This window comes from Rhinatrema bivittatum, chromosome 7 (assembly GCF_901001135.1).
Source record: "Rhinatrema bivittatum chromosome 7, aRhiBiv1.1, whole genome shotgun sequence".
Taxonomy (NCBI): Eukaryota; Metazoa; Chordata; class Amphibia; order Gymnophiona; family Rhinatrematidae; genus Rhinatrema; species Rhinatrema bivittatum.
Genome location: NC_042621.1, coordinates 265,910,766 through 265,923,673, shown reverse-complemented (window position 1 = coordinate 265,923,673; position 12,908 = coordinate 265,910,766). Strand labels below are relative to the sequence as shown.

At 45.1% G+C, this 12,908-nt stretch overlaps 1 protein-coding gene across 5 annotated transcripts in view; it reads right to left on the bottom strand.

The window, feature by feature from the left end:
- ARMH3 (armadillo like helical domain containing 3) overlaps positions 1-12,908 on the bottom strand; it is a 791,613-nt gene that overhangs the window by 583,327 nt on the left and 195,378 nt on the right. The gene's annotated exons all lie outside the window — the stretch shown is intronic.

The following is a 12,908-nucleotide window of genomic DNA, read 5'->3' as shown; positions in this document are numbered from 1 at the left end:
TTAAGACGACAATGGAAGTCGATGTAATGCGATTTCACGCTGAAAGACAAGTGGGCAATCGTCATCCCAGATGTGGTGATGGTGGCCTTATGATTGCAAAAAACCAATTTGTTTTGTTGAGGATTCGGCGGCTGCAGCAGCTGGCGAGTTGTGGTAGCATGCTGACATGATACCTGTTGTTGAGTAGTGTGTTGTCTCGATGGTTAGTGAGACGGAGGCTTATAATAGGAATGAGGCTTAAGCTTTTTCTTCTTTTTTTTTTTGATCCTCATCCTGCTGTCCTGTGAGAACACCTGTTACAGGTAAGCAATTCTTCTTTCTTGATGCCAGGAACAATGACATAGGAGATGCCTTCAAACAAACATTTTATTATGCCATCAGTTTTTTCTCTCTTTTCATGTTGTTACGTCCGTCACTGCTCAACGCCCTCACTCTGCCCTCCTTACCACTGTGGCGACTCCCTCTAGGCCTGATGGACAGCTTGCTGCCGCGGCGTCTTCTTTCCGTCTTCCTCCGGCGTCCCCGGAGCGGCACGACACTGTGGATCCGCCTTGTTCCTGATGATGTAGGATGCACGCACGCGCTCCGAATGATGTACCAGCAAGGGCGCAAACCTCGGGGGCGTCCCCCTGAACTGACATCATCCACTTCCAATATAAAAAGTCTCAGAAATTGCTAACGGATTGAGTTAGCAACAGGGTTTCATTATCAATGCTACTCTGCGTCGATGCTTCGGGGAGCCCAATATGCTGGAATCTGTTGGCGCGCCGGCGCTCGTGTGGATGCTTCGGCACTGTGGCACTAGCATCGACGCCTGCGGTGATTTGGGTGCTGTTTTTGTCAGCAGATCGGTGAGTGAATCAGCAGCTGCAAGGACTTCCCTCCCCCAGTCTCTACTTGGTGCCAGCCCAGAAAAAAACAGGGGTGGGGGGTAATGAAGGAGATGAAGATGAAGGCAGCAGTCAGTGTGAAGGGGGGAGGAGGGGAATGCCCCGAGATGTTATAAGTCTGGTAAGGGCAAGGCTCTTGAAGCGGGTTTTTGGTTTTTTTTTGGGGGGGGGGGGGGGGTTTAATCTTCTTTCTTCCTCCTTGTTAGAATCAGTTTAGATTTTGATGTTTTCTTTTCTCAGATTTATTTTTTTTTTTAGTGAGGAGAAGTAGAGAGCTCCACAAACTCTGTTGCGTGGAAAATTTTAGACTGAGGAGCCTGAGGTAATCCTGTCAGGATACAGTAGGGAGGGAGCACCTAGCTAAAAGACTTTGCTAGTCTTAGAGAGTTCCGCCACCTAGTGGCACGGAGGACATACCCATACAGCATGGCTAATTCAGCTGCTTATCTACGTGAAAATACAAAGGCTCGAATGGGGAACGCATGAGCCTTGTAAGCACTACATTTAGGCCCCATTCTGTAACCAGTGATCGTAGAGGAGGCTTAAGTCGTAGAAAACCCATGATAAGCTGACTCATAAGGGGTTGAGCCATTAACAGGGCATCCCCTACTCCCTGGTGGTACGCTGAGATGGAACTGAGGTGTACCCATGCAGAGGATTGTCTGGGGACCAGAATCCGAAAGGTATCCTAGATAGCCTAATAGAGATGCAGTGGGGCAGGAAAAAGGGGCCAATACCTTTTTCTGCATTCTATTTGATAAATCTTGCCGATTTCGGATGGTAAGATTTACGCATGGAAGGTTTTCGTGAAGTTACAAGTACCTGAGAATATCAGTGAGTCTGTGAGGTTGACCTGTGGGCAGGTGAATTGGTTCCTGGAGTGATAGGTTGAGAAGTATGGGGAAGCATACTTGTCAAGGCCAGTACAGGGTTATGAGAATCATTGAAAACCTGTACTGCTGTACGTTCGAGAGTTTTGGCTATGAGTGGTATCGGAAGAGACACATATAGGAGGCCTTTGTTGCAGGTGCGAACAAAGGTGTCCTTGGCTAACGCATTTCGAAATCTGTGTAGGAAGCAGAATCTGTCCAATCTGTGGTTCGATTCGGACGCAAGAGGTCGATAGTTGGTTGACCTCAGCGCTAGAAGATTTTACTCGCTACACATGGATTCAGAGACCACGTGTGCGGATGGAGACATTGATTGAGATGGTCTGTTAGTATGTTCGGTATGCCTGTTAGATAAGTGGCCCGGAGATGCATGGAGTGTGCAAGGGCCCAGGCCCAGAACTGCGCGGCTTCCTGGCAGAGCAGGTAAGAGTCTGTGTGTCCCTGTTTGTTCGAGTACCACATTGCCACTACGTTGTCTGTCTGTATGCACAAAGTTTTGTGCGAAAGGCAGTGTTTGAAGGCATAAAGGGCATAACGCATGGCTCAAAGCTCCAAGAAGTTGAACTGAGACTTTTCATGGAGCAGCGTCGACACATTTTGGGTTTGGAGGGTGTTGACACGAGCTCTCCAATCCAAGTTGGATGCGACCATGGCCAAAATCATCTGAGGATTTGGTTACTGGATTGGTGATATGGATCAGGGACGAAAGTGGTTGAACGGCTTAGAGCCACTGAAATATTAAAATCCACTGAGATTTTCTCATGGCTAGTCTGTCCATAGGAGTGACGTGGATCATGGAAACCATGTGGCCCAGCAATGGAAGAATTGATGGGCTGAGGCTATGTTGCATGCGCGCAGAGATGTGGACAATTTGATAGGATGTCTGCGCGGTTGTTGGGCAGGAAGATCGTTGCGACTGTAGTGCCCAGAGGCATTGTTTCTTGCCCAAGGATTGCATGGGGCTCTGGTTGAGAACCCGAAATATGGAGCATTTTCCTTAGTCGAGGGCATCGATGGAGGCGTCTATGGCAGCTTCGATAGTATCGACGGAAGTACCGATGGCCTCGATGGAGGCACCAATGGCCTCGACGGGGGCCTCTGAGGCACCAATGGCCTCAATGGCGGCCCCCGCAATGGGAACCGTGGATCTTCCAATCCCTCTAGCCTCGATGGACCCGGTGGGAGATCGCAGCAAGGACACTCGCGGGCATCATGGGGCGGACCGAGGGTGATATAGGGAGAAAGAGGGCTGCAATTCAGTTGGTAACCCGGGGGAACTGATAGTGAAGTGACAGGAACCGACCGGAGAACAGGGCATAGTAGTCACCGAGCGTTGATGAAATGTGCGCGAAGGGAGACCCATGTAGGGAAATTATTTGTGACGTAAAACTTCAAGTGTTTCCATGAGGAAAAGTTGTGAGAAAAATCTCACAGAGATTCTAAACACGAGGGAAACTACAGCGAGGAAAAAAAAGAGACTAAAAGGAGACCCCTGTGGACACAGGGATCATGGCATGCTGGGCATGCTCAGTGTGCCAGTCAAAGTTTCTAGAAACTTTGACAAAAGTGTTCCGTAAAAGGGCTCCGCCTGATGACGTCACCCATATGTGAGGACTACCATCATCCTGCTTGTCCTGGGAGAAAGTTGGGCTACACTGTAATCTTTGTGCCCTCTATTCTTTCACATGAGCGAGAAACACTCTCTACTATGCCTCACCCATGAGTCCCCGGCTATGGATAGTGGGGCTGTAGTAATAGTGGAGAGGACATGTGGTAATATTAACACTAAGCCACCACTGCTCTCCAACAAGAGCTCACCAGTAACTTGTACTAAAAACACTAGGTCTCTAACAAACCCAGAGTTCCTCTTTGCAGCCCTTTATACCCTAGTGATCCCAGAAGAGCTGCTCTGACAACCCCTTGGCTGACCATATGTTGTGCCACCATCAGGCATAGCCCCTAGTAATAGAGCTTTCTCCCCAGAGAACTCAGGATTCTAACTAATCAAGCTAGATATTTCACTTGGATGCAGCTCCATCACTGCTCTCTAAATTAAAGGTGGGGGTGGAAGGGAAATAGAACCAAGAGCTAAGAGAAACAGATAAGTATGAGAGAAAAAATGTGTGAAGCTTGCTGGGCAGACTGGATGGCCCATTTGGTCTTCTTCTGCCGTCATTTCTATGTTTCTATGATAGTATAACTCCTGGGAGCTCCTCAGCAATAGGAACCAAGGTCACAAGCTTTCAGAGGAAGGAGGTGAATCAGGACTCTGAACCACAGTCCCACCCCTGATAATCCCATCCGGTCTAGATAGCCCGACCAGGAGTAGGCAGGATCTTACTCATTCCAAGTTGCAATAGTGCCCATTTCCATTAGTTCATTCATCAGCACACAGCACTCAACAGCAATTCCTAACTGTGCAGTAGTGCCAAACATCAATTTCTATTAGCGCAGCAGCAGTTGACAATTTCCATTGACACTGTTCGTACCGTGATGCCTAACATTGGCGCCACTGCACCCATCTATTCCATTGGCGCAATAACACTCGATATCAGTTCCCATCAGTGCATTGGCACCCAATGTCTTCAGGGCTTGGCAGTATTTATCATCAGCCACAGCTGATTACTCCCATGCCCAGGCCTAGGAGTTGATGGATTGTGGTCCATGCTTTAGTTTGTAATAATATAGATTATTGTAATACATTGTATCAGAGGTTACTAAAGATGCTCCTAAGTGTTTGCAAGTTGTGTAAAATACTTCAGCGAGACTGCTATTGGGAAAGAAGGTTCATGATCGTGTTACCCCTTTACTTTTTGTGATGCATTGGTTAACACCTGTATTTTTAATTTTATTTATTTCCAGTTTCTTATATACCACAGATAAAAGGATATTGTTTAAAGTTCTGTGCACTGTTTTTACAGCTATGCACCAAATATCTGGCTGGTCTACTGGTTTATAGCACAATTAGATCTCTCAGCATCAGAGCCTGCTGGGCTAGCAGATGTGAGATTGACCACTACAAAGCAGAAGATCTTTTGCTTTCTTTGGATCCTCTATATGGAATTTGATACCAAAAGAGCTGCAGTTAGAACAAAATTGTCAGAATTTTGGAAAAAAATGTAAAAACTTGGCTTTTTCTCAAGTTTCCTCAGTGAATGAGGTCTTGCTGCCATCGCGGGGATGGTTAGATAACTTTTTGCCTGATATATTATGACAGGGTTGGGGGTAATCAGTTTTGATTAGAGTCTGCTGTATGAGGAAAGGAATAAAATCTGCAACTTATTCAAAATTCTGCAGTGCATCTGGTAAAGGGAGTATATTTGCACCAACATACATCTATAGTCCAGTATGAGCTCGAGTGGTTACCTATTGTAGTAAGGATCAAATTTAAAGCTCTCACTCTGGCTTTTAAGTCACTTCATATTGTAAGCCCTAAATATTTGAAGGATAAACTGGCTGGGTATGTTCCCATCTATCTCTATGTTTTCAACATGAGGGTTTAGCTGAACTATAACCTGAAGAGAGAAAGTATAAAGATTTAGAAATCGATGTTTCACGTGTAGTTCCAACAAAGAGGTGTTGTGTTTTAGATATACACTGAAGACCTGACTGTTTTGAAGGGGAATTATCAAATGCAGATATATTTCTGGTTAGCCAGGAGCTAGATGGGAGACTGATTTTATTAGAGCTTATCAGTGAAGTATAGATTCAATTTTGAATATACAAGAGCTGGATTGGAGTCCGGTTTTGTTAGAGGGTGTCAGTCACCATCGAGGAGAGGTATATGAGAATGTTTGAGTACTGGGGTTCACTGATAATCATAGTGTTCAATGATAATGTAGTATTTGTATTATGTTATTTAGAATATATATAATAAGTTATGTTAAATGTTTTATATTTTTTATAGTTTCAATTGCCACTTTTTATCCATGTTATAAAACTTTTTGTGGTATTTAAAAAAATGGTATATACATTGAAATAACATAAATGAATGAATAGTTCTTTCAGATGACTGAGATTTATGGAGAATTAGAAGTAAAGGTTAAGAGAGATCTGAAAATAGATTTCTAGTCTGTAACTGGGTCAACAAACGTCATGCAACTCCAATCAACTCAAGTTGAATTGGAGGAAGATTATTTGCACTTGATTACATGCTCAATCAATAAAGCTTTCAGTGAGGAACAAACCCTAAATCAATAAAAATATCATAAAAGGATTTAAAAACATTCACAAACATTAAAAATACAATGCTGCAGTATATTTCCTGGATATCCCAAAAATAGCACATTACAATAATTTTTTTTTTAATTGAAATATTTTTATTGACAACAAAATAGGACATATGGAAACAAGGGTCGAGGCCCCAAGCAAATACAAAGTAGTAAACAGGATACCGAACTCGAGGCAACAAACAATACCTTAATGCTATTGTAAACTCAGCATCACCTAACAAAAAAGACATTTTCATATTCCATGTCTCATAATGTATTTGTGATATGCATTATACCCCCCCCCCCCCCCGTAGGCTGTTAATGATACTGATAAGGATAGAACGGTGAGTAAGTCATACAGTGTCAAGTGATAAGAGGGTGAAGCTAGTCAGACAAAACTGGAAAACAAGCAGGATACACCTCAACACTCTCCAGCACAACAGAATTGCATCTTCCATGTGGAGTACCCTGTCCAAACGTCCTGAAACCGTTTAAGCTGTTTCTTAAGCCTTGCAGTGATCTCTGACATAACATACAGGTGTCCCAGTTTAACTTGTACTTCAGCCAGTGTCGGCGTTTGAGCGAGCTTCCATTTCCTTGCAATTTCGATCCAAGTAGCTGTACAAACATAATTTATTAATCTATTTGATCCCTCCTTGCCCGGGATCATATCTGTTCCCAATAATGCATGCTGTGGTAGCAGCCCCACTGAGACCCCGCACATCTGCTGAATCCACGTTTCTATGGTCTTCCACAGTGGACGAATTAAAGGACAATCCCACCACATATGAAAATAGCTGCCCACCTAGAGGCAACCCCTCCAGCATTGTTCTGAAACATGCGGCAGCATACGATGTAAACGTTGTGGATAATAATGCCATCTATACAGTAGCTTTAAAGAGTTTTCAATTAGTGAAGTGGAAATGAGCCCTTTACCCAAGCCTCTGAAAATCTTTTCCCACTCACGTTGCGAGAAAGTAACATGTAGATCATGTTCCCAAGCCAGCATAGCTGTGGATTTTACAAATGCATCTCCCCCCAACAGGGAATATATCACTGACAACAGTTTAACGGTGAAATCTGCTTTTTGACATATTTTCTCAAAATCAGATTGCCCCATCTGAAAGTGCCCTCTAAGCAGGGAAGCCTGTGCAAAATGACGAATCTGTAAATATAAAAAGATATCAGACCCTTCAAGACCATATCTCGATTGCAAGTCTGGATAGGGAAGAAGTCCTCCAGACCCCAGAATATGTGCCCAAGTGCTAATCCCCCTCTTTTTCCATCTCAAGAAAGCCAAATTTTCATAGCCGGGTGTGAAATCCTTATTAGCATAAAGATAAGTGGAGTGGTGGTATTCTCGATTCCCCAAAAGTAAGTGTTTACTGGCAGACCAGGTCCTAAGAGATAGCTGCATAGTCAGAGGAAGAATCCCCTCGGCATGTACAAGCCAGGTGTGCTTGGGCTGCCAGAATAAACTACATAAAGGTATTTCACCGACCAACTGCTGACTAAATAGAAACCAAGGCTTTGGGTTGGTCTGTTTATGCCAGTCCACAATCGTTTTAAAACGTGCAGCTAGAAAGTATCGTTCTAAATTTGGTACTCCCAAGCCACCCTGCACTCGAGGCTTATAAAGGATACGCCTAGCAATCCTGGGGCGTTTACCACCCCATATGTATAGCATTAGTCTCTTCTGCCATTGAGCTAGTCGTTGTCTGGGGATATCAATCGGTAAGGTCTGAAACAGATACAGCAATTTGGGGATGATTGTCATTTTAACAGCAGCAATTCTGCCTAATCAAGATATGCTGTATCTGTTCCACTCCTCCAAGTCTTTGAGAATCGTGGACCACAATCTGCCATAGTTCAATTGAAACAGGTCTTGTGAGGCACTGATATACACCCCCAAATATTTTAATTTATGCTGGGCCCACTTAAAACAAAACCGTGTCTTAAGCTGCAATTCAGAAGAATGTGAGACATTAATGTTTAAAATCTCCGACTTTTCCCAGTTAAGCCGAAAACCAGAGACCCGGCTAAACCCTTCCATGGCTGCAGTCAGATGGGGCAGAGACGTTTCAGAGTCAGTAACCAGGATTAAGATGTCATCCGCAAATAGAGACAATTTTGAGGAGAAGGAACCCACCTCCACACCCTTAATACCCGGGTGAGTCCGCACTAGGTTGGCAAATGGCTCTAAGAATATTGCAAACAAAAGAGGTGACAAGAGGACATCCCTGCCTTGTACCCCTTCTCACCGGGAAGGTAGATGAGTAACCCCCATTTATTTTAATACAGCTAAGGGGTTAGTGTATAATTGCTGAATCCATTGTATAAAATGGTCCCCAAACTGCAGTTTCCGTAGCAGTGCAAAAAGATAGGGCCAGTGCACCATATCAAAAGCTTTCTCGGCATCAACCGAGAGAGCCACTGCCAGGATATCATGCTTCTTTACCCACCAAAACATGTCAATGATTTTGTGTACATTGTCACTGGCTTGACGACCCTGCTTGATCAGAGTGAATAATTTGGGCAATAAAACTGTTTAGCCTTGTTGCTAAGATTTTGGCGAGGATCTTTAAATCAATGTTTATGAGGGATATCGGCCTATAAGAGCCACATACGGTCGGGTCCCTCCCGGGTTTTGCCAATATCGTAATACCAGCAGTGTTAGCAGCTGCAGAGAGTGGTGTCCCATCTTTTAGAGCTACAAAGAACTTAACTAACAAAGGGGCTAAACATGAAGCGAACGTTTGATAAAAGCGCCCCATATAACCATCAATTCCCGGTGATTTCCCTGGTTTGAGGGATCAGATAGCAAATAGAATCTCTTGCTCCGATATGTCTTTATTCAGGATGCGCTGTTGAGACTCTTCTAGGACAGGAACCGTGGAAGCCTCTAAATAGTTATCAATGTCCTCTGAGCAGATATCCCTATCCATCGAATATAATTCGGGATAGAATTGGTGGAATCGCTGCCTAATAGCTTTGTTGTCCGTCAACATACATCCCTCTTTACTTTTTATCTTAATGATGGTAGTTTGCGCTTGCCATCTCTTCAAAACATTAGCCAGCATCTTCCCAGCTTTGTTCCCTCCCTCAAAATATTTTTGCTGAGACACTTGTAATTGATGGGCTATAAATGCCGCATCGAGGGAAGCAATACGAGTCCTGATATCGTTCAATTGGGCATAAGTTCCCGAGGAGGAAGCGGAATGCTTAAGAAGGAGCTGAGTCCTATCTTTCTCCCGCTGTTTCTTGAGCTGGGACGATCGGGCAATAAATTTCCCCCGGAGTACCGCCTTTAAGCATTCCCAGAGTACTACCGGATTAACTTCCCCATTGTCGTTTAGTTTCAGATATTCCTGAATATCTGATTCTACCTGTGACACATAGGCGGGATCTTCAAAAAGAGTCATTTAGCCTCCAAAATCTAGTTCCCCGATCATAGTCCCGGAGTTGTATCGTAAGCCAAATAGGAGCATGATCAGACCATAGAATCGGTTCAATGTCGACCTTATCAACTCGTGGGAGCAAACCCGCACTACCTAAAAACATATCTATTCGGGAATAACTAGTATGTGGGGCAGAGGAAAAAATATAATTTCTCAAGGTTGGGTACTTATACCTCCACACTTCCCGGATTCCGTGACAGAAAGTTTTCAGAGCTCTCCTAGCTGTTTTGGAGTCAGAACTACAACCCTGTGAGGTGTCAATGCGAGGGTTAAGAGTCAAGTTAAAGTCCCCGCCCAGCAGCAAGGAGCCTTCAGCCCTGGAAGTCAAAACCTGATTTACAGAGTGATAAAAATCCGCCTTGTGGGTAGTGGGGCCATAAATTGATACCAAAGTATATAATTCCCCCCCTATTAATATCTTCACTAACAAAAATCGTCCCTTAGAGTCCTCGTAGGTCTCCTTCAATTCGAAAATGAAGTCTTTATGGATCATGATTCCCACCCCTGAGTATTTAGAAGCTACCGTAGCAGCAGCCCAGTATTGATGCAGATATTGAGAATGACCCATCAGACTTTAATATCTCTTCCGGAGATGCGTCTCTTGTAACATTACAACATCCACATTCATTCTATCAAGCTCTTTAAACAACAGCTTCCTCTTTCGCGGGGTATTTAACCCTTTCACATTCAGCGAGAGAAATTTAAAGGTAGCCATCAGACTGACACTCATACTTTCCCTCCCAGCTCATGAGAAAACACCCTCCTCTGCTTTGAACCTCCAACTCAAAACGGTATGTACACCCACCTTCCCTGCCATGCCCAATGTCCCCCACCCCCAACCCCCCTCCCCCAACCCTTCCCAGTACCACCTGGAGCCCAACCATGGTGTTCCAGAATCTCATGGAGGAAGACAAATAGCACTCCGCATGACACTCCGCCTCTGGGCAAGCTTTTCATGTGAACAAAGTAGCCTGAACAACAAAGAGAAAGTCCAGTCCTGTATGTCCTGACAACTGTGAAACAATAGGAACAGTAGTATAATTCTTAGTAAGTCTCTGACCACAGCCATAGCTCTATCGTGGCTCAACTTGACGAAAGTCAGAATTCAACGGATGATGGCCGGCCGGTCTTTCAGGCAGGATCTTCCACAGTGCCACCTTCAGTCGAATTGCGTTGGAGTCTCCACCGACCCTTAGATACCCTTTGCCAACGGGGTTGAGGAGCCCTCCGTGTTGTTAGACCGCTCTGTTCCCCAGACTTAGCCAGTGGAGTCTCAATCAGCATTCCCTCAGCATTCAAAAGATCAGCGGCCTCCTGCACGGACTTGGCCCGGTGAGTAGTGCCCTGAATCGTGAACGCCAGTCCTCCAGGGTATAGCCATTGGTATCTGATGTTGGCCTCATTGAGCTTCACAGTTATACAACAGAACTCCTGCCTCTTCTTCAATGTAGCAGTGGAGAGATCTGCAAATATAGCTATTTCATGGCCTTCCCATTGCCACGTTCTCTGCCTTCTGGCGGTATTAAAAATTTTTTCTTTCTGAGTGTAGGAATGGTAACAGACCACAATGTCTCGTGGTTTATTTGCAACTTTGGGTCCCAAGGTCCTATGGGCCCTTTCCACTTTGATAGCAGCAGCAGCAGCAGCAGCAGCAGCAGCAGAGAGCTCCCCCTTGGAGGCGTCCATGTCAAGAAAAAAGGAAGAAATTTTTCTACAACCTTTATACAGTCAGTGAAATCTTCAGTCTCAGGAACCCCCCCGGATCCGAATGTTGCACCTCCGGTTTCGGTTCTCTAGGTCTAATTTCTCTGATAGAGAGCTGTAGGACTGCTGTAATTGCACATGTTCCCTCCACAAGGTGTCCCAGCTTTCTCCCTGCATGTCGAGTCTGAGCTCTGCTTCCTCCACACGACGGCCCAGCTCTGCCGTTTCTTCCTTCATCTCGGCCAGCAGTGCTGCGATCTCAGATTTGTAAGATTTAAGGTCTTGCCAGAGCTCCCCAAACCACCGTCTCATCTCCGTTCGGATTGGCAGGAGATCCTCTGAAGCTGACTGATCGTCACTCTCCCCCTCCGTTTCGTGGAGTGATTCCGCCGCCGCAGTCTTTAATTTTCCCGGGTCCAAATTATCGTCGCCGCGGACAAAGGAAAACTTGCGTAGGTCGGGCGTTTTTTTTTTTTTGTGGCCATCTCACAAGCTGTTAAGAGGCACTCAGCAGTCGTCAGGTTCGATTTTGGGCTAGTTTGTAGCGAGTAATCTGGCAAAAGGTCCCAGAGGCTCGAGGAGCAGTTCAGGAGTACTGCTTACATGGAGAGTGATGTCACTTCCTCCACATTACAATAATTTAACCATGCTGTCAGGGTGTCTTACACAATATTAACAAATTTGCCTCATCAAATAGCAGAACTAACTGGTGCAATCGACAGAGCCCATCAACAGCTCTTTACCACACCCGACACGTGGGCCTTTAAGCGAAGTCCTGAGGCAATGACGACTCCCAAGCTGAGGATCTGATCCTTCACTAGAATAATGACATCAATCATAATGCATGGATTCCAGAGCACATCCTCTCTTTCCAACTCACTCTTTAAAGGGTTAAGCTTAAGTCTGGAATTGCATGCAAGCAGCCTGCAATTCCACTGAGAAACAGATTTACTAGAGCCCAAGGAATGTGCAGCTAGATGTCATCTGCAAAGAACTGAAAAGCTACCCCATGTCCTTTGATCAAGGATGCTAATGATTTCAAATAAGTATTACATAATTCTAGAGAAAATAGGGTCCCTTGGGATACCATACACACACCCTTAACATTTGTGCTTTGTGATCACCCACAAAGAAGCAGTGAACCTTTTCTTCCAGCAATTTTTCCATGAACAATGGGGAAGCATTTTTGTTCCTCATACAATAGCAGTTTTCTGGAACTAAGTTGTTATATAAGTTGTTGGAAAAGCCCAATTCCAGGCTTCAACACACCAACTTACTATCTTGTCCAGATTCATAGGGAGAAGCTCTCTTAGGGATAGATTTTCCACTTTGCGCGTGCGCTTCCCGGCGTGCACACATGGACGCACTGATTTTCTACTACCCGCCTACCTAACCTCTCTTCCCCTTCCCCTCTCCTCCCCACCCCCTAAAACCTACCTTTTTCTTTTTGTTGTTTCACAACTTACTTCAGCTCCCGAGCTGAAGTAAGTTGCGTGCGCCAGCAGCCAGGTCTTCAGGACAGCAAACAATGGAGCTGTCCTGGTCCGCCCCCCACCCATAACACGCCCCAGCCCGCCCCTTCAAAGCAGCCAGATACTTGTGCACATACCAGGTTTTACACGCGTGGCCAGGCCCCTTCAAAAATTGGCTCAGTGCACACAAGGCACGGCCACGCGCGTAAAGCCCAGATTTTATGCTCACAGGGCATTTAAAATCCAGGATGTAGTGAATAAGAGGGTCTTGTTTAGAGCACGT